Source organism: Dromiciops gliroides, chromosome 3, assembly GCF_019393635.1.
Source record: "Dromiciops gliroides isolate mDroGli1 chromosome 3, mDroGli1.pri, whole genome shotgun sequence".
NCBI lineage: Eukaryota > Metazoa > Chordata > Mammalia > Microbiotheria > Microbiotheriidae > Dromiciops > Dromiciops gliroides.
In genome coordinates, this window is record NC_057863.1 from 279,273,087 (window position 1) to 279,292,445 (window position 19,359).

A 19,359-nucleotide genomic window follows, 5' to 3' on the forward strand; every position below is an offset into this window, starting at 1 on the left:
TAAACTACAATATTATTACAGACAATCTCTCTTTTTAAGTGCATATAAAGTTGAAGCTGTAGCTTTCAAAGCTGTCTGACTTCTTTCTGGACTTCTAGTTTATGTGTATTTTTAGCTGCTTGCAATATTTTCTCCTTGACCTGGGGACTCTGGAATTTGGTTATAATATTTCTGGAGGTTTTCCTTTTGGGATCTCTTTCAGGAGGTGATTGGTGGATTCTTTAAATTTCTATTTTACCTTCTGCTTCTAGAATACCAGGGCAATTTTCCCTTATAATTTCTTGGAAGATGATGGCTAGGTTCTTATTTTGGTCCTGGTTTTCAGGTAAATCCAATGATTTTCAAATTCTCTCCTGGATTTATTTTCCAGGTCAGCTGTTTTTCCAAGGAGATATTTCACATTGCCCTCTATTCTTTCATTCAATTGGATTTGCTTTACTGAGTCTTGATTTCTCATAAGGTCACTAGCTTCCATTTGTTCAGTCCTAATTCTTAGGCAATTATTTTCTCCAGACAGCTTTTTTATTTCCTTTTCCATTTGACTTTGCAAGCTGTTGACTTTTTTCTCATGAATTTCCTGCATTGCTCTCATTTCTCTTTCCATTCTTTCCTCCCTATCCCTAAATCTTCCTTCTATCTCTCCTACTTTCTCTTCAAAGTTCCTTTTGAGAACTTCCATGGCCTGAGACAAGTTCATATTTTTCTTGGAAGCTTTGGATGTAGGGGGTCCTGAGGTTGTCCTCTTCTGAGGGTGCACCTTGATCCTCGTTGCTGAAGAAGTTCTGAACTTTTTTTGCTTGCTCATCTTGCTGTCTTTTACTTGACTTTTAACTCTCCACTGGGGGACCCTGCTTCTAGGCCACACTACTGTCCCCAGCTTCAGAGGGTCCCAGGTGTTTTGGTTTGAGGGAGGGCAGGTTTTTCTCTCTCCTCGCTTGTTCTCTTTTCTGAAGATAACCTCAAGCCTACTTGCTAAACAACTAACCAGCAAAGCTTTCTGTGTTGTGGTCCTTAGCTTTGATGAGCCTGTGCCCCTCCCCCCACTTATGTGTATTTTTAAAAAAATGTCACAATCACCTTCTTTCCCTTATTTTTCTCTTTTGTCTTATTCCTATCCCCGCCTTGATTTCCCAACCACTCCCAAGCAAGTCTGTAACAAATACTCATAGTCAAGCAGAACTAATTCCTATATTGGCTGTATCTGAAAGTGTTTGTCTTGTTCTGCATCTGGAATCTATCACCTCTTGGGTGTTAAGAATTGGGAAGCTGGTGCTTCATCATAGGGTCTCCAGAATCATAGTCAAGGATTGCATTGATCAGAGTTCTCAAGTTTTTAAAATTGTTTTTCTTTCTCATGTTATAGTTAGGGTAGAGAGTACTTATTCTGCTGATTTCACTCTGTCTCAGTTCTACAGACATTTCCCAGTTTCTCTGAAACTCCATTTTGACATGTCTGATAGCACCACAATATTCCATTTTATTTTTTGTTAAGTAAATCATCCCCAACTGATGGTAAACCCTTTTAATTTCTAGTTCTTTGCTACTAAGAAAAAAACACGCTAGAAACTAAAAATTGACCTTTTTCTTGGACAGATCTTAAACGAATTCCTGAATAGCTGTCCTAAACTCCAGCTCACACTTGTTTCTGGAGACTTTTTGGTCAGGATTCAAGTCCAGGCATCAAACCAGCCAATGACTTCTGGCTTAATGGTTTCACTGGGCCACTGAAAAGTGGAGTTTTTCGTACTTTTTCCTTGAAGCCTCCACAACACCTAATTGGTTCTTTCAAACACTAGTCAATTGAGAATTCAACCTGCCCTAGTTTATCCCTAGGGCAACATCTAGTCAGTCAGCTGACTAAACACTTCCATTTCTAGGTCCTGGGCACTGAGGACAAAAGTCCAGATGCGGTTCCTCCATTGCCAAAATTCAATACTTGGCTATTCTAAGGACCCCAGTGATAGAATGCTTGTGATAAGTACTGAGTATTTTGCAGACTGCTACCTGCTTGATAATCATCAAGTATTTATTCAACACTTAACTATGGCTGGTACTGCTCAGTCAGCCTGAAGCTTTAATGCCTTAGGTGATGTATACACGTGAATATAGTCAACATAATTTTAGCATGGGCACTAGCAGTTGTGGGGGTCAGGAAAGCCTTCAGGTTGTTAGGTTGGTGGGGGGAGCATGGGTACCAAGGAAAAGTACATTCCAAGCATGGAAGACAAGATGAAATGTGAGTGAGGAACAATAAGTTAAAATCTCCATATTTGAGTTTAACTCCATGGTTCAGAAACATCCGATTCTTTTTAATGCCTTTTTTTTTTTTTTGTGAGGCAATTGGGATTAAGTGACTTGCCCAGGGTCACATAGCTAGTAAGTGTTAAGTGTCTGAGGCCGGATTTGAACTCAGGTCCTCCTGACTCCAGGGCCGGTGCTCTATCCACTACACCACCTAGCTGCCCCTTTTTAATGCCTCTTAAACTTCTTTTGCATCTGTATTTTTTCCATTCTCATTTACTAACATTCTAGTCCAGACCCTCTTCACCTCATGCCCAGATTACTGCAGTAGCTTCCTTTATGGTCTGTGTCAGGGAGATAGCCTCCAATTAGTTCCGCTTAATGAGACCAGATCAATCTTACTAAAACACAGGTCCAGTAATTTCCCTCCCCTGTTCAAAAAAACTAATGACTCTTCATGGACTATAGGAGGAAATCCAAAGTCCTTAGCCTGACAGACAAGGCCTTTCATGTCCATCTTTTTTTTTTCCATGTTCATCTTTGGTTGAATTAAGAGGAGCATATCTTGGGGGCGGCTAGGTGGCGCAGTGGATAAACCACCGGCCCTGCATTCAGGAGTTCCTGAGTTCAAATCCGGCCTCAGACACTTGACACTTACTGGCTGTGTGACTCTGGGCAAGTCACTTAACCCCCATTGCCCCGCAAAAAAAAAAAAAAGAAAAGAGGAGCATATCTTTCAGGAAGAAGGAGGTGATTGTCACTTCACTCTGCAATAGCTAAAGCATACCATGAGTATTGTGTTCTGTTCTCTTCTTCCAGATAGTCCTGGTGCATTCCCAAATGGTTATTCTCCAATTTCTTCGGTGAGACTTGGCAGTGTAGATTCAGGTTTTTCTAATCTGCCAATTATTTCACCTATGCAGGCTACAAATTCTGCTTTTATACCTCTTATTTCTCATTTAGACTATTCAGAAACCTCTCGCTGTAGTTCCCTGCTCTCTTGGGACTCCATAGGGTCCTCTGCCTCAACGAGTGTTAATTTTCCTTTGTCTTGAAATATTTTTCTTTCAAAGAAGTCTGTACTCTTTTCCCAGATCTGGAGGCCATATTCCTTTCTTTTATTAATATCTTCCCTATTGGCTTAATCTGCTTATGCTCAAAGTTTTTAATTAGGTTTTCTTCCTCCTAAAATCTGGTAATTTTATCCCCCCTTCCCCCCAACGGTGCTGTATCATTCACTTTTTGACTTCTACCCTTTTGAATATGGATCTTCTTGGGGTTGGACCTCAAAACCATCTCATCCCTTTCCCACACTGGGCAAATCACAGCTCACTAACCAAGGTCTCTGCCCCAAGAGACTTCTGGCCCAAGATGGATTCTGGACCTCGGATGTAGTGGAGTGCTACATTGCCATATATGTGCCCTACTCTACTTATCTGTGTTCCTTAGTTCTGTGTGTGGGCTCTGTTGTGACATAGCATGTTACTGAACCGTCACAGCCTGAGCAAGTTCTGCCTTTTGCATTTCTGTGGCAAGGGAAGGGGTGGGGGTGAAGGAGAGAGGGTGTAGAGTTGAGTTTTGTTACAAGCATATGGGTCAGCTTCTACAGACCTGTTTGAATATGGAGGGGGAAAAGGGGATCGCTGAGGAAGCTCAGCCTTCTCCACTATTGGAGGAGAGGAATAAGCATTGTATATAGCACCTACTATGTGCTAAACACTTTTTATAAATACCTCATTTGATCTTTACAACAATCCTTTGATGTGGAAGCTATAATTATCCCCATCTTTCAGTAGAGGAAACTGAGGCAAACAGGTTAAGTGATTTGTCCAAAGTTACACGGTCAGTAAGTATATGAGACTGGATTAGAACTTGGAACTTCTTAATTCTAGGTCCAAGGTTGTATGCACTGTGTCATCAGCTGCGCCAAATCACTAAATTGTTACATCATTTGGGTTCTTAGTCTTAGGCCATGTAGATAGTTGAAACTGCTTTATCTCTTGCACATAATTCCTATTTTGGCAATGTCTGAGAGGTTTCAAGGATTGGAGAAAATTTCTAGTCCTCATTCTTGGTCATAAGATCCAGAAGGGCAAACTATGTACAGACATCTACAGAGCTGATAGAATTTCAGGGGGAAGGCACTACCAGTGGCAGGGACTGTGAAAGGCCTTATTGCTAGAAAAAAACTTTTTTTTTTTTTTGCTACCTTCCTTAGTGTACAATGGGAATGTGGAAGTGCTGGTTCTAATCCTGATTCTGCAACTGACTGGCAGAGCATGGGCAAGTCACAACTCTTGACCCTTATTTTCTTTCTCTGGAATAATAAACAGAACTTGTAAATATCTAAAAGTTTCTCTCAGTTGTAACTTCCCATAGTTGTTTTTTTTGTTTTGTTTTGTTTTGTTTTTTGCGGGGCAATGGGGGTTAAGTGACTTGCCCAGGGTCACACAGCTGGTAAGTGTCAAGTGTCTGAGGGCGGATTTGAACTCAGGTACTCCTGAGTCCAGGGCCGGTGCTTTATCCACTGTGCCATCTAGCCGCACCCCCATAGTTCTTTATAGAAATCAGAGATTTGTTATGCATAAGGCAGATTGTAACCCCACTTCTTCATACATATCTCTTGAGTTATAATGGCCCCCCAAATTCATCACTTCACAAGGTCACCTATTCAGACAGTTCAGGAGACAGAAATTCATTTCTAAGCTTTGTACACCTACCAGAACTTACTCTTCATTGACAGCTTTCAAAACCCCACCACTACACTGGAACAGTAAAAGAGAACTTTAGAAGAGTCTGAATATAGTGTTAAGGAAGACAGGAGATCTTCATCTATTGGTGTCGTCGTAAATGTTGAATAACTGACTCTCCAAAAAGCAAAACCAAACCACACCACAATATATACATATAAATGTACACACACACACACACACACACACACATACACAGAGGCATACTTTTAAGACTAATCTGTATCGGGGCAGCTAGGTGGCTCAGTGGATAGAGCACCGGCCCTGGAGTCAGGAGTACCTGAGTTCAAATCCGGCCTCAGACACTTAACACTAGCTGTGTGACCCTGGGCAAGTCACTTAACCCCAATTGCCTCGCTAAAAGAAAAAAAAAAGACTAATCTGTATCATTTGCATTTTTCCATTACTTTCTAAAAACTAGGCACTAACCAATAAATCAAGTCCCAATTTGTAGGGTTTGCTGATTTCTGAGGTGTAAATGCTCACACAGAAAATTTTACAATCAGCTCTCTAATACAAGCAAGCTATCTCTAGAACATATTTGTGACTTCATCCTTTAGTAGAAGCTTTAGTTATTGAACAAATACTTGTTGAGAATTTACTATATGCTAGACATGAAATTATAAAGAAAATATTTTCTTTAAAATTTTTTAAACATATTTTAAACATTTTTATATTACCTCCATTTCCCAAGGTATTCTCTATCCAGAGAGTCCTCACTTATAATAAAATAAAGACAAAAGGGGAAAGCAACTCAGTGAAATTAACCAGCAAATTGAAAAAAATTTGACATTATATGCAACATTCTATATTGTTGTCACCCACCTCTGCAAAGAACAGTGATTCTATCCCATAAACAACTTGAGGAAAGGGCACATTTCATTTCTTTTTTTCCCCTTCATATTACCCCAGTGCCTTACACATAGTATGCTTGTCGAATTGAATTAGCTAAGGATCGGACCAGGATTTTTAATACTCTATAATTGTAATCATTCCTATTTTTAGTACAAAAACCCTACCTAAGCCCCAAATGTGGTGGTGGAGTGGGGTAGGAAGAGTAGAGGGACAGTACATCCACAGCACACCTTAAAAGTTCTAGATCCCTTGGTGCATTGCTATTGCCTCTGTACCAACTGACTAATAATATGTATGCTCTCTTGAGTATAACAGAAGAATTGTACTGACTGTCCATAACATGAGTGTGGGCTACATCCATTTAGTTCAATTTCAGAGTTTTTGAAGCAGGTTTTTTAAAGTTGAATAGATTCAAAAAGACTTTCCACAAAGACTATTCTGCTCATAGCTACATTGTAAGATGTAAATAGCATTAAAATAATGAAAAGAGATAATTAGAAATGATGGGGGCAGCTAGGTGGTGCAGTGGATAAAGCACCGGTCCTAGATTCAGGAGGACCTGAGTTCAAATCCGGCCTCAGACACTTTGACACTTACTAGCTGTGTGACCCTGGGCAAGTCACTTAACCCCCATTGCCCCGAAGAAAAAAAAAGAAAAGAGAAATGATGGAAGGGAAAGTTTTAGAGAAACCTTGGAGGATTTGTGTGAATTCATGCAGAGTAAAATGAGCATTCTGGAGAGGTTTTGTATAATAACCACATGGGAGACTGGTCAATGAGAGCCAAGTCTTGGAAGCATCTGCTATCTGCTCTGCCTGTGGCCAACCCACATGGATCTTTGGGAAATCTACTCCTGGGCATGTGTAATGGAGGACTCTATTTGCTACTTGAGAGCATGCATGGGTGTTTTGTGACTATCTCCTGTCCATTTACAGCATGATTAAAAAGTCTTTTAGGGGGCAGCTAGGTGGTGCAGTGGATAAAGCACCAGCCCTGGATTCAGGAGGACCTGAGTTCAAATCCAGCCTCAGACACTTGACACTTACTAAGCTGTGTGACCCTGGGCAAGTCATTTAACCCTCATTGCCGCGCCAAAAAAAAAAAAAAAAGCAGCCCGCACTTGTAGTTTTTGCTACTGGGGAAGCTGAAGCTGCAGGATTACTTGTCCTGAAGAGTACTAAGCTACAGTAGGTCCAAAGTCAATCTGGTGTACTTACTAAGTCTGACCCCCAGGAACAGAGAGCTATCAGACTACACAAAGAGATATGGACCAAGCTAGGTCAAAAATGCTCAGCAATGGGATGAGGGCCATGAGTGGCCCTGCACTTATAGCCCAAATGAGATGTCCCCACAAAAAAACAAAAATGGTGATGGAGCTATAACTTAGTGTTATCAAAAAGTCTCCAAGGAGATATAAAGATAATTCTTTGTGGGGGCAGCTGGGTGGCACAGTGTTTAAAGCACTGGCCCTGGATTCAGGAGGACCTGAGTTCAAATCTGGCCTCAGACACTTAATACTTACTAGCTGTGTAACCCTGGGCAAGTCACTTAACCCTCACTGCCCCACCAAAACAAACAAAAAAAAACAACAAGAAGAAAGATAATTCTTTGAGCTCCAGAGAGCTGTTAGAGGTCATGCCCTTCCCCACTGCTGGGCCTACCCTTGAATTCATGGCCTTTTAGACAAGCCTATTTCTGGGATGGGGCTGTCTCCTATTTGGGTCTTCTTTGCTTTGGTACAGGGCCTTGTGAGATCTCAAATGGTTGAAAGAGCCACTAGAGGTCCAGTGGCCTAGCCTGGGAAGGAGCTAACCCTGATCTACTCAAGTGATCTGCTCGATCCAGGCCATCAATGAACCTTTCCAGAAGCCAAGACATCATGCCCTGGCCGTTAGTCTGCACCTGGAAATAAATTCAACGGTGGAAGTATTTGCAGAAACCACATCAAGTTTGACCCCATTCTTCCCAGGGATCAAGGTAGTTAAAAAGGTTACGTTGCCTTAATCACAGGGGCAACGTACCAAAAATAAGGGTTCCATCCAATAGCACTGGAAGAATCCCCATTGTACTTCATGGGTATCCCCTAGAGATGTAGTAGCTAGCTGAGCTCTAGAGACCCAACCTGCGAGCATACATTTGGCTTAGGAGAGTAAGTCCGGAGTTTTGTTACCCAAAGAAGAAAACTTATGCACAACTTAAGAATGCCTCTCAATGTAGTGATCAACCACAATTCCAGAGGACCAATGGTAAAGAACGCTTCTAACAGAGAGGTGATGGACTCTAGGTGCAGAATGAGACATTCATTTTCAAAATAGCCAGTGTGTGGATTTGCTTTACTTGACTATTTATTGGATGTAAAGGTTTTCTTTTTCTCCCCCCCCCCCCCAATTTGGGGAGAGGGGCATGGAGAAAGAAGGATCCAGTGATAATGCTGGCAAAAAGAGGAGCAGAAAGGTCACTTTTAAAATATTTAAAGGAAAATACACAAAAAAAACCAAAAGGAAGTTCAGAAGGAAATCCAGACAAGGAAGACAGTTTTGAAAGTAACATGTTGAGTTCATTATAGATTTTTTTAAAAAGCAAGCTGTACATAAAAGAGACTCATAGTTTTATCTACAAAATCACCTTTTTCTGTCCTCTGTAGAAATGCTTTCTTTCTTTCTTTCTTTCTTTCTTTCTTTCTTTCTTTCTTTCTTTCTTTCTTTCTTTCTTTCATTCATTCATTCTCTCTCTCTCTCTCCCCCTCTTCCTTCTTTTTTTTTCTTTTGGTTTTTGTTAAAAGAAATTTTTAAAAAAAGATGAAAAAGAGATGGATTGTATATCCAAAGTTAGGACAGAGAATTACTGGGAGCTCTTTAAACCCAATTTTCTCCTTTTCCTACACAATCATTTTTGATGTCAGCCCTGTGCGGCTCAAGACATTAGACAAGAAGTATGGTACAAAATGTGGTAGCCCTCCATGCTGCTGGTTTACATGCATGTAATAAAATGGAGACAACTTTGGACTTCATGGCAGCCTTCTCCCAAAAGGTGAAAACAACCTCTGGAAACATGAGTACAGTACACAACTTTCTCAGAGCACTCTCTCTTTAAAGTTTAATTAAGTACTTTTTAAATGAAAAAAAAAAAAGTCTTGAACTGGTCTCTGAAAACTAGCTGCTCTCTGCTTTTATGGGCTGGTTCTGCTCTTTAAGTTGGTTTCTTGTTAGCTCCATTTCTGTTTCTATTTTTCTTATCTCCTTGGGAGAATTGTCAAAAAGAGGAAGGAACCATTAAAATTGGTAGCTTTAATCTCAGGCTTTCCTCATGAACCTCTCCTATTTCTATTTTCTGGTAAAAGAGGAGACTGAACCAGCTGGGAAAAAAAGGGTTAAACAGATGTTAATGTGATGTCTGGTACTCCCTGAAGTGATAACAGAAATCCCTGTCAGAAACTGAAGGCAGAGGCTCACAATGGAGTCCACAAATGTCAGTTTCCAAACACCAAGAAGGGATTGTTTCAGTTGGTTTTTGTTTTTGTCATTGTTGTCGTTTCGTGTCTCCAACGCTAAAGCTCCCATCTGCTTTGGATGAATGCAAGGATTTCCGAGAGCAAATTAGTTTGACTAGTCACAACCTGAGTACTTCCAGCAAATACCTGCAGACAAGCAGCCGGAACCCAGTGTGCTGTTTGGAATTGCCCTTTTCATATAACACCCCATTATAAAATAAAGTAGGTCTTCATAATGGGAACTGGTACCAGGAATGATTTCCTTCTTGAAGCAGATCTTTAAAATGTTTTTATATTAAAAAGAAAAGACCTCTTGTGTGGTTTAATGTTTAATGGAACACTGGATCTTGGAATAGACCTGATTCTGACTCTTGGATCATCGACTGGGTCTGTGCCCTGAATTGGGGGTGGGAAGTGGAACGGGATTGGGGCTGGGGAGGAAGATGTTTTTTCCCTGCCTCCCCCTCACCCCCAGCAGTCATTCTTTCCACCTTCATCCCTCCCAACACCAGCCACCCAATCACTTTACTACTAAAGCATAGCATGCTACCTCCCCCCTTCCCCCTCCAATCCCACTCCCACCCCCTGTGGCCATCAAGCCCCTTGCCTGGTTGCTTTCCCACCAGAGCAGACCAACTTTGTTTCCCTTCCCCTGCATCAAAGCAGGTGCCTGACCTGGAGACCCATACCAATGCAAGTCACTAGATGAGTACAGGACCAGGGGAATCACTAGTGAAAGCAGCTTGAAATCTGCAGAACTGACCATGGCTTGTCAACTCCCACATCCATCCGTAGTAAACTTAGTCCCAGTTCTCCTTCCATCACTGTTCTCTATCGACATCTCTTTCTAATACACCTTCTGAGAACTTGGCTTTTTTTTTTTTTAATTTTTATTTTTTGTGGTGCAGAGGAAGAATGACTGGATTTGGAGCCAGGGAAACTGAGTTTGAAACCTAGCCCTCCTACTTAGTAAAATTACTCATTCTGAGTATCACCTCACTGGATCTCTGTTTCATCATCCCTAAAATGGACAGGATAGAATAGATGACTTTCAAGACTCCTTATAGCTTTAAATCTTTAGTCCTAGATTTCTTCTTTTTACTTTCTTTCCATCTACTAGTGGTCAATGAGACTTCCATTTCTCCTTGATGTTCCTTCTCTGGCATGGGACAAGGAAGAAGAGTCCCTCCCCATGGCTACTTTTAGACCCTCTCTCTTTAGACCATCACTTTGCAAGCACCTCTACCTTAATATTTTGCTTTTTCCTTTCCAGATCTTTTCTGCTCTCATGAATGGATCCTTAGGTCATTTTCCTCCTCCCCAATAATTTTGGGATCTAGTTCATAGTCTCATCTATCTCAAACCCTGTTCCCTTGGAATATTCTGGCCTCCTGGTTCTTTGGCACCCTCAATTTCCTTGATTTCTCTCTGAAATCCATCCCTATGTCCAAGAGGGGTCATACCTTAGACCTCAGCTCCAAGTCCAAGGGAATTTGTCCTAGTTGCTGGAATTCCTAGTTATGACTCTGCCCTCACCTATAGCTATCAATGAGCATTTATTTATTAATGCTTAATTTAGAATTAATTATACAAAAATATTAATTAATAATTATTATCTACTATATGCCAGGCCCTATATTATATTAGTGATAAGGGATACAAAGACCAAAGCACAAATATGTGGGGTTGGCTTAAATGATTTCTAAGGTCTGTCCCAGCTTTGAAATTCTAAGAAAACCTTATTCCTCACCCCAGTACTTTCAGCATGATTTAAAGTGGATCCCTGGGGCAGCTAGGTGGCATAGTGGATAGAGCACTGGCCCTGGAGTCAGGAGTACCTGAGTTCAAATCCGGCCTCAGACACTTAACACTTACTAGCTGTGTGACCCTGGGCAAGTCACTTAACCCCAATTGCCTCACAAAAACAAACAAACAAAAAAATAAAGTGGATCCCTTTCCCAATACTTGATCTCTTCAATAGGCTTCGATCCAGAGGGCTATTTTTCATTACAGGACTTTATGATAGAGTTCATGTCTCTACAGGCAGAAAAAAGCAAAGAGTCAAGATTGTTACCCAGAAAATGAGATTTTAAAACCCACATTTCCTTGAATAAACTGTATGTACTCCAGTTTTCTGATGGTTTCTTCTTCTTCTTCTTCTTCTTCTTCTTCTTCTTCTTCTTCTTCTTCTTCTTCTTCTTCTTCTTCTTCTTCTTCACCACAACCACCATAGAAAAACCTGTTTTACTGTGGTTTTGGGGATAGAACACCTGTTAAGACATAAGAAATCAGAGTCCAGGAATTGCTTTGTAGCAGCTTTCTGGACTTCAGCTAAGAGGGTAAAAAAGATGGTCCAGGCTACCCTTGGTATCCTTTAATTTAGGGTGCTTGGGACCCCAGGCCTGACAGGGGTAGGGAAAGAAGAGGTGGTGGAGAGAAAATGTGCACCTTTGCTAAATCCTTCCACATAGTCTCTTCTATATAACATTTTTATGGTGGAAAAAAAAGTTTTAAGACCTCAAAGTTGAAAAAAAAAAAGTGGAGCAGAAGGGGAAGAAGAAGGTAGACCTGCTTTATCTTGGTGTGATTGGTGCAATATTCCTCTGGTTTTTTCTAGAACTGTGAGTGGGAACCCACCCTTCCCTCCTCCCCCACTGACTGCCTCTCTACCTCATTGTTCACAGCAGCCCAAAGTAGCCTCAGCCTGAAGTCTATGACCCTTGGGTATTCTATATAAATAGCTGTAGGGTGCAGAGTGGCCTCAACAGAGAGTTAGAAATGACAAAGACATGAACTTTGGACCTCAAAGTTTCTTTGGATGGAAGCTGGCCTAGGAATTATAGTAATAGTGCTTAATGATTACAGGAACCAAAGTAGACCTCAGCAAATACATAATCTAGGGAAAGATGTAGGGGAATCATAAGAGACTTGAATTTTCAAGGTTTCCAAATCTGTTCCTGTTTCAGTCAGTTGGGTCTTTTTGAAAAGAGATGAAGGGGAGGTGCAGCTAGGTGGTACAGTGGATAAAGCACAGGACCTGACGTCAGGAGGACCTGAGTTCAAATCTGGCCTCAGACACTTGACACTTACTAGCTGTGCGATCCTGAGCAAGTGACTTAACCTTCATTGCCCTGAAAAATAAAAAGAAAAGAGATGAAGGGAAGGAAAGTCAAGAGAGGGATGGGAAATGGACTTAAGATCCAACTCCAAAAACAAAGATCAATCAGTCATTCAATCAACAAGCATTTATTTAGTACCTACAATGTGCAAGGCACTGAAAATGAAATAAATGAAATAAATCATAATCCCAAGGATTATACAAATACATACAAATGGAGGAGTCAGGGGAGACAAGGACAATAAACTTTATAGCTGAAAATGTAGTAAGACTTTGGAGACTGTATAAGTATAAGTACATACAGAAAAACTATACAAAAAACAAACATATATATATATATATATATATATATATATATATATATATATATATATATATATATATATATATATACAAAGTAGTTAAAAACAAGGTGGTGCAGTAAGTAGATAGGGCACTGGGCTTGGAATCAGGAAGACTCATCTTCCTGATTTAAAATCACTTAACTCTGTTGGCCTCAGTTTCTTTATCTATAAAATGAGCTGGAGAAGGAAATGGCAAACCATTCCAGTATCTTCGCCAAGAAAATCCCAAATAGAGTCACAAAGGATCATACATGACTGAAAAGTGACTCAAAAATAACAAGTTAAAAACAAAGTAGTCTGAGGGGGAATATAACAACAATTTGAGGGATCAGAAAGGAAGATGGTATTTGAGTTATGTCTTCAAGGGAAGAGAGGGTGAGGTGAGATGAGGAAGGGATACATTTTAGTTATGGAAGGGGACAACCATTGCAAAGTCAATGCAGTTCTGTGTATGAGAAACAGAGAGAAGGCCAGATTGGCTGGATCCCAGAGTGTGGGAAGGGGAGTAATATACAGTGAGACTGGAAAGATGAGATTGAAACCATACGAAATCCAGGCCACCTGCCTTCACTCCAATAGCAACAGCTCAGCTGAATTTGTCAAGGTGGGAAGAAGGATTCCATTACTGTACACCAGTGAGGTCAAACAAATAGAAACAGATCCCCATAGGTCTGAAAATTGACTTAGAAAACCACAAATCCACACCATCTATGGTGTATTTTATTTTTATGTATCTTGCTAAACATTTCCCAATCACATTTTAATCTAATTTGTCCAACTTGGCCAGTCAGCCTCAAGTTTGAAACCTCTTCTCTACACCCATTGTCTCTTCCTTGTCCAGTATAAAGAGGGAGGTGCATTTTCTCATCTCTTCTCTGGGGTCAAACGTGGTCATTATTATTACATAGTGTTTCATTTCATTTTATTCTTTTGATTTATGCAGTGGTAGCTAAAAGCATTGTTTTTCTGGTTCTGCTAAGTTCACTTTGTGTCCGTTTCTGTCTTTCTGTGTTTTTTTTTTTTCTGAATTGCTTACATTCATTATTTCTTATGGTACAATGAGTATCCCATTACATCCATGTACCATCATTTGTTTAGTCACTAAAAAATTCATGGCGGGTAACGTATTTTATTTTTTTCTTCTCCCTTTGTGTCTGTGCCTATTTATTTGTATTCCTTTTAAAACCAAAATTGTGCTTAAATATGTAGTAATGCATATTAGTAACTTTACCTTAACCCTTCTGTTTTAAACATTCTTTTCTTCAATGAATTTAATAAACAAGAACACTTCAATCAACAAAGAAGAGAAAAGAAACTGCAAACTTCTGAAAACTTATGATTTTTAAAAAATGTATTATACACTTAGCATGATAGTACTGGGTACTAGCTAGGCCTGGAATCAGGAAGATGAATCTTTCTGGGTTTAAATCTGCCCTCAGACACTTTCTAGCTAGGTGACTCTGGGCAAGTTCCTTAACCCTGTTTGCCTCAGTTTCCTCACCTATAAAATGAGCTGGAGGAGGAAATGGCAAACCAGTCCAGGACCTTTGCCAAGAAAACCCCAAATGGTGTTATGAAGAGTCAGATGTGACTGAAAAACTACAGAACATAGTCATACCTTTAGCATGATGGTACAAATGGCCCTGTTTCTCTGTGTTCCCTCTCTGACCTTCCTTTTGTTCTTTTCTGTGTATTTGTTATACCTTTCTGATGCCCTTTTCTTTTATTTTGCTTCATTCTCCTACCTATCAACTCTTCTACCCCGCATTAGAAACCTTCCCTTGTAAGTATAATCAAGCAAAACATATCAACACATTGATTTTATCTGTAAATAGATGTCTTTCTGTTTCATCACCTCTCTGCCAAGGGCTGATAATCATGCCTCATCATCAGTCATTTGAAATTATGATGATGGATCAATGTGTTGGTTTTTCTTTTAAAGTTGTTTTCCTTTAACTTAGTGTAGTCCTTGTATAAATTGTTTTCCTGGTTCTGCTCACTTTACTCTCCATCAGTTCATGCAAGTCTTCCCAAGTCTCCCTGTATCTGTCAAATTTATAATTTCTCATGGCACAATATTATCCCATTACATCCATATAGTGAAATTTGTGCAGCCATTTCTAAATTGAGGTCACCCACTTTGTTTAGATTTCTTTGCTACAAGAAAGAGGGAAACTATAAATATTTTTATATGTATGAGTCCTAGGGTGCCATGTTTTAGGAAGGCCATTACCAAAAGGACACTTTTCCTGAGGAACATGCCTAGGATGATATAAGAATAGCATGCAGTAAAATGATTCCTCTCCTGAACTTCAAACCTAAATCTCCAACTCCCTGCTCAGTATTTCCACCTGGATGTTCTGCAAGCAACTCAGTTCATCTAAAACTCAACATGTCCAAACCTGAACTCACAATATGCCCTTCTAAACACATCCCTCCTCCTAACTTCATTATTTATTTATTTATTTTTAGTGAGGCAATTGGGGTTAAGTGACTTGCCCAGGGTCACACAGCTAGTAAGTGTGTGTTAAGTGTCTGGGCCGGATTTGAACTCAGGTACTCCTGACTCCAGGGCCGGTGCCCTATCCACTGCGACACCTAGCTGCCCCTCCTAACTTCATTATTACTGATTGGATTACGGATATAACCCTACCATTCTTTCAGTTGGTTTGACACTTCACTGTAAAAAATGACTCTTCTCTTTCCCTTATGCCCCATATCTAAGCAGCTGCTCAGTTCTATTGAGTCTAGTCTACCTCCTTATTCATCTTTGTCTTTGTTTATATTACCACTGTACAAGTTCCACCCCTCCTTATTTTCTAGATGACCTCCTTTAACAGCCCCTTCTTTGATAATTGGCATGTAGTTGTTTCTGGAGTTATTCTCTTCTGAGTTTGTGTCTTGGGAGTCCTTAACATGCACGCGTGCGTGCGTGCGTGCGTGTGTGTGTGTGTATAGGAGCTAGGAGGAGAGAAGGGTCTTTAACACGATAAAGAATCTTTGGCTCTTCATTATGGAGTTTTTAAAAATTACTCGTTTTTCTGGCCTTCCTTTCTGAATTGGAGTTTTGTACTTGGGCCAGGTTCTGCTCCCTTCTGGAGGCAAGAAGATGACCTTCTTTGGCACTGTTCTGTATCGTCTGAGGTCCTGTTCCTGCTTCCTCTGGATATCCAGTGCTTTGTTCTTCAGTGAACTCAGAGATGGCTCATATAGGGGACCTGCAAGATTTCGGTGTGCCCTAAGACCACGGGAGAAATCTGCAAGCCCCTGACTCAAATTAGAAAGTGGGCAACACAACTGTTGGAGTGCCAGTAGATGGCTGTCACTTGAGGCAGCTAGGTGGCACAGTGGATAGAGCACCAGTCCTGGATTCAGAAGTACCTGAGTTCAAATCCGGCCTCAGACACTAAACACTTACTAGCTTGTGTGACTCTGGGCAAGTCACTTAACCCCAATTGCCTCACCTAAAAAAAAAGATTGTTGTCAGTGTCAGCCCCTATCAGTTAGCTAGAAGGATAGAAGGGTCTGCAGGTCCAGAGTGAAATAACTATGGGTTCTCCTTTTGAACTTTCTGCCTTGGTCATGCAACTACAGGCCTCAGACCATGCAAGAATCCTTTTGAACCAATGCTGTAAAGGTCCTACACACAAAGTTCCTGCTCCTTGAGAAGTACATAGCCTTAGCCCTGCTCTTATCTGTAGACTCCCTTCTAAGTCCATGTTCTGTTTCTGCCCCCTGTTCTAGGATTTCCTAATGACTACTTCATCTGTCATTCTTCTTAGATTTTTGTTGGAGTAATTGGGGAAGGGGGTGCAGTGGTCTGGGTGGTACTACTTCCTCCTCTTCCCCCATACTAATAGCCTCTTAATTGGTCTCCATGCCTCCAGTCTCTCTTTCTAATTTATCCTTCGAACTGATGCCAAAATAATCTTCTTAGGAACCAGGTCTAATCATGCCACCTTCATGCTGAAATGCCTTCAGTGACTCACTGTCCCTAGCATAAAATACAGATTATATTTAAGACCTTCCACTATCTGACTCCAAACTACCATCCTAGCCTTATTTCATGTTGCTCCTCTCCATGTAGTTTTTCTTCCGGCACAATTCAACTACTAGTTTTCCCCCAAACCTGACATGCCATCCCTGGTTTCATTGTATTTGAATTAACAAGCATTTTTTTGGTCTTTCTTTCTCCTCCCTTCCCCCCCCTCCCCCCCCTCCCCCCCACCAAGAAAGGAAAACAAAACCCTTGTAACAAATATGTACAGTCAAATAAAATTCCCACATTGGTCACGTCCCAAACCCTGTGTCTCATTCGACATCTTGAGTCCATCAGCCCTTTCTTCTTTCTTTCTTTCTTTTTTTTTTTTTAGTGAGGCAATTGGGGTTAAGTGACTTGCCCAGGGTCACACAGCTAGTAAGTGTTAAGTGTCTAAGGCCGGATTTGAACTCAGGTACTCCCGACTCCAGGGCCGGTACTCTATCCACTGTACCACCTAGCTGCCCCTCCATCAGCCCTTTGTAAGGAGGTGGGTAACATTCTTCAATGTTGGGTTCTTTGGAATCATGGTTGGTCTTTTTTAAACTTTTTTTTCAATGAATATGCATTTTCCCCTCAAGGATCAATGAATTTTTATAACTTATCCCTATGCCTGGAATGGACTCCTTCCTCATCTTCATCTCTCAAGACCAGTGCTTCAGCCAGGAAGGTAAGCTGCCTATATCAATGAGAACTGTCTGCGTATCTTTTCAGTTACTACCATTATTTTATCTTCTTTATGTTGACCTGGGAGTGGAAAACATACTTCATCCATCCTGCTGCTACCCAGGGAAGGAGGAGAACACTATTTCCTGGCTCCATGACCTTTACACTGGTACCTCCATCTTCAGTGGTCAGAATGGGATGGTGGTTGTTGACCTGCCATTTGGGAGAAAAAGAACAAGACTGAATTATGGTTTCCCCTTATTTAACCCTACTCTGCCGAAATAGGGCAGAAGCTAATTTTATTCTGTTTTGTAAAGTTTTTTTTTTTTTCTGGGCAATGTGGGTTAAATGACTTGCTCAGGGTCACACAGCTAGTAAGTGTCAAGTGTCTGAGGCCAGATTTGAATTCAGGTCTTCCTGAATCCAGGGCCAGTGCTTTATCCACTGCTCCACCTAGCTGCCCCCTTAAAGTTGCTTTTCCAATCCTGTTTAAGTAGTTTAAATTTCTTTTGCTGGCTACATAAATATGATCAATCTACCTGATGTCAATCAGTATTTTTTATTTGCAAATAGTGGGGCTGTAATAGGAAGGAATCATGTCTAGGTATTGGTATAAAACAATATAGAAAGGATAAGGGCTTGAGCCCAGACACAAAAGAGCCAGACCTCCTGTGTAAGGCATGTTCCAAGTTGAGAAATAAAATTCTATGAATTTGATTTATTAGCAGTTTTAAAATAAACACCCCCCAAAACTGGGTCAGAAACTTTCCTTCTTTTCCTCTATGTTAAAAGGAATCAGAGAATCATTTTATTGACTGGGACATGACTAGGATATCGAGTTACATGACCTCAGTCACTCTTTCCCCCTCCCCTCACTCATGTGAGGTGAAAGACTGTGGGGACAGAGTTTAGGGCAGTGATTAGGGAGTGGGAACTGACCAAGAAGGAAGAACAGGTGTAACTGGACCCAACTAGCAACACTTGCCTTCCAAAGGTGGAGGCCAGAAGAGGGAATAATTGTTCCCTTTTGGCTTTATCTTCTAAAGCCTATGTGTATATTTCTAGACAGGCATATGTACTTCCAATACATTCTTCATCTTCATGCACTGGCCTTTTTGTTATTCCTCATGCACAATGTTCCATATCCAATCACTATACACAGCACAGATTGTCACTTATGCTTGGAATGTGTAACATGGGTTGACTCTGGTCCCACTGTCTGAGGGCCAGGCCTGTTACATTTTATTTAATTTTCAATTCCAATTTCTCTCCCTACTCTCAACCTCTCCCCCCCACCCATTGAGAAGGCAAGAAATACAAACCCTATTACAAATATGAAGTCATGCACAACAAATTTCTGCATTAGCCATATTCCAAAAAGAAAAGGAGAAAGGGGTGTGTGTGTGGGGGGGGTGAAGCTTCAATTTCCACCCATCAGGGTCTGTCAGTTCTCTAGCTGGACATGGATACCATTTTTCATTATGAATCCTTTGAAACTGCAGTGGGTTATTGTGTTAACCAGAGTTATTAATTCTTTCACAATTGATTATCTTCATAATACTGCTGTTACTGTGTAAATTGTTCTCCTGGTTCTGCTTACTTCATTTTGTATCAGTTCCAATAAGTCTTCCCAGATTCTTCTAAAACCATCTCCTTCATCACTTCTTATAATACAATAAGATTCCATCACATTTATCAACAGTGACATTTTAATCTACCCATAGAGTTCTCTGGTACCCTGAAGAAATGAGAGCATCTCTTTCCTCTGCTATTTTTCTTGCCACCGATTATGTTCCTTCTATATTTTTAGGGGCCCAGTGACTAGCACTCCAGTTTTATTTAATCACTTAACATCA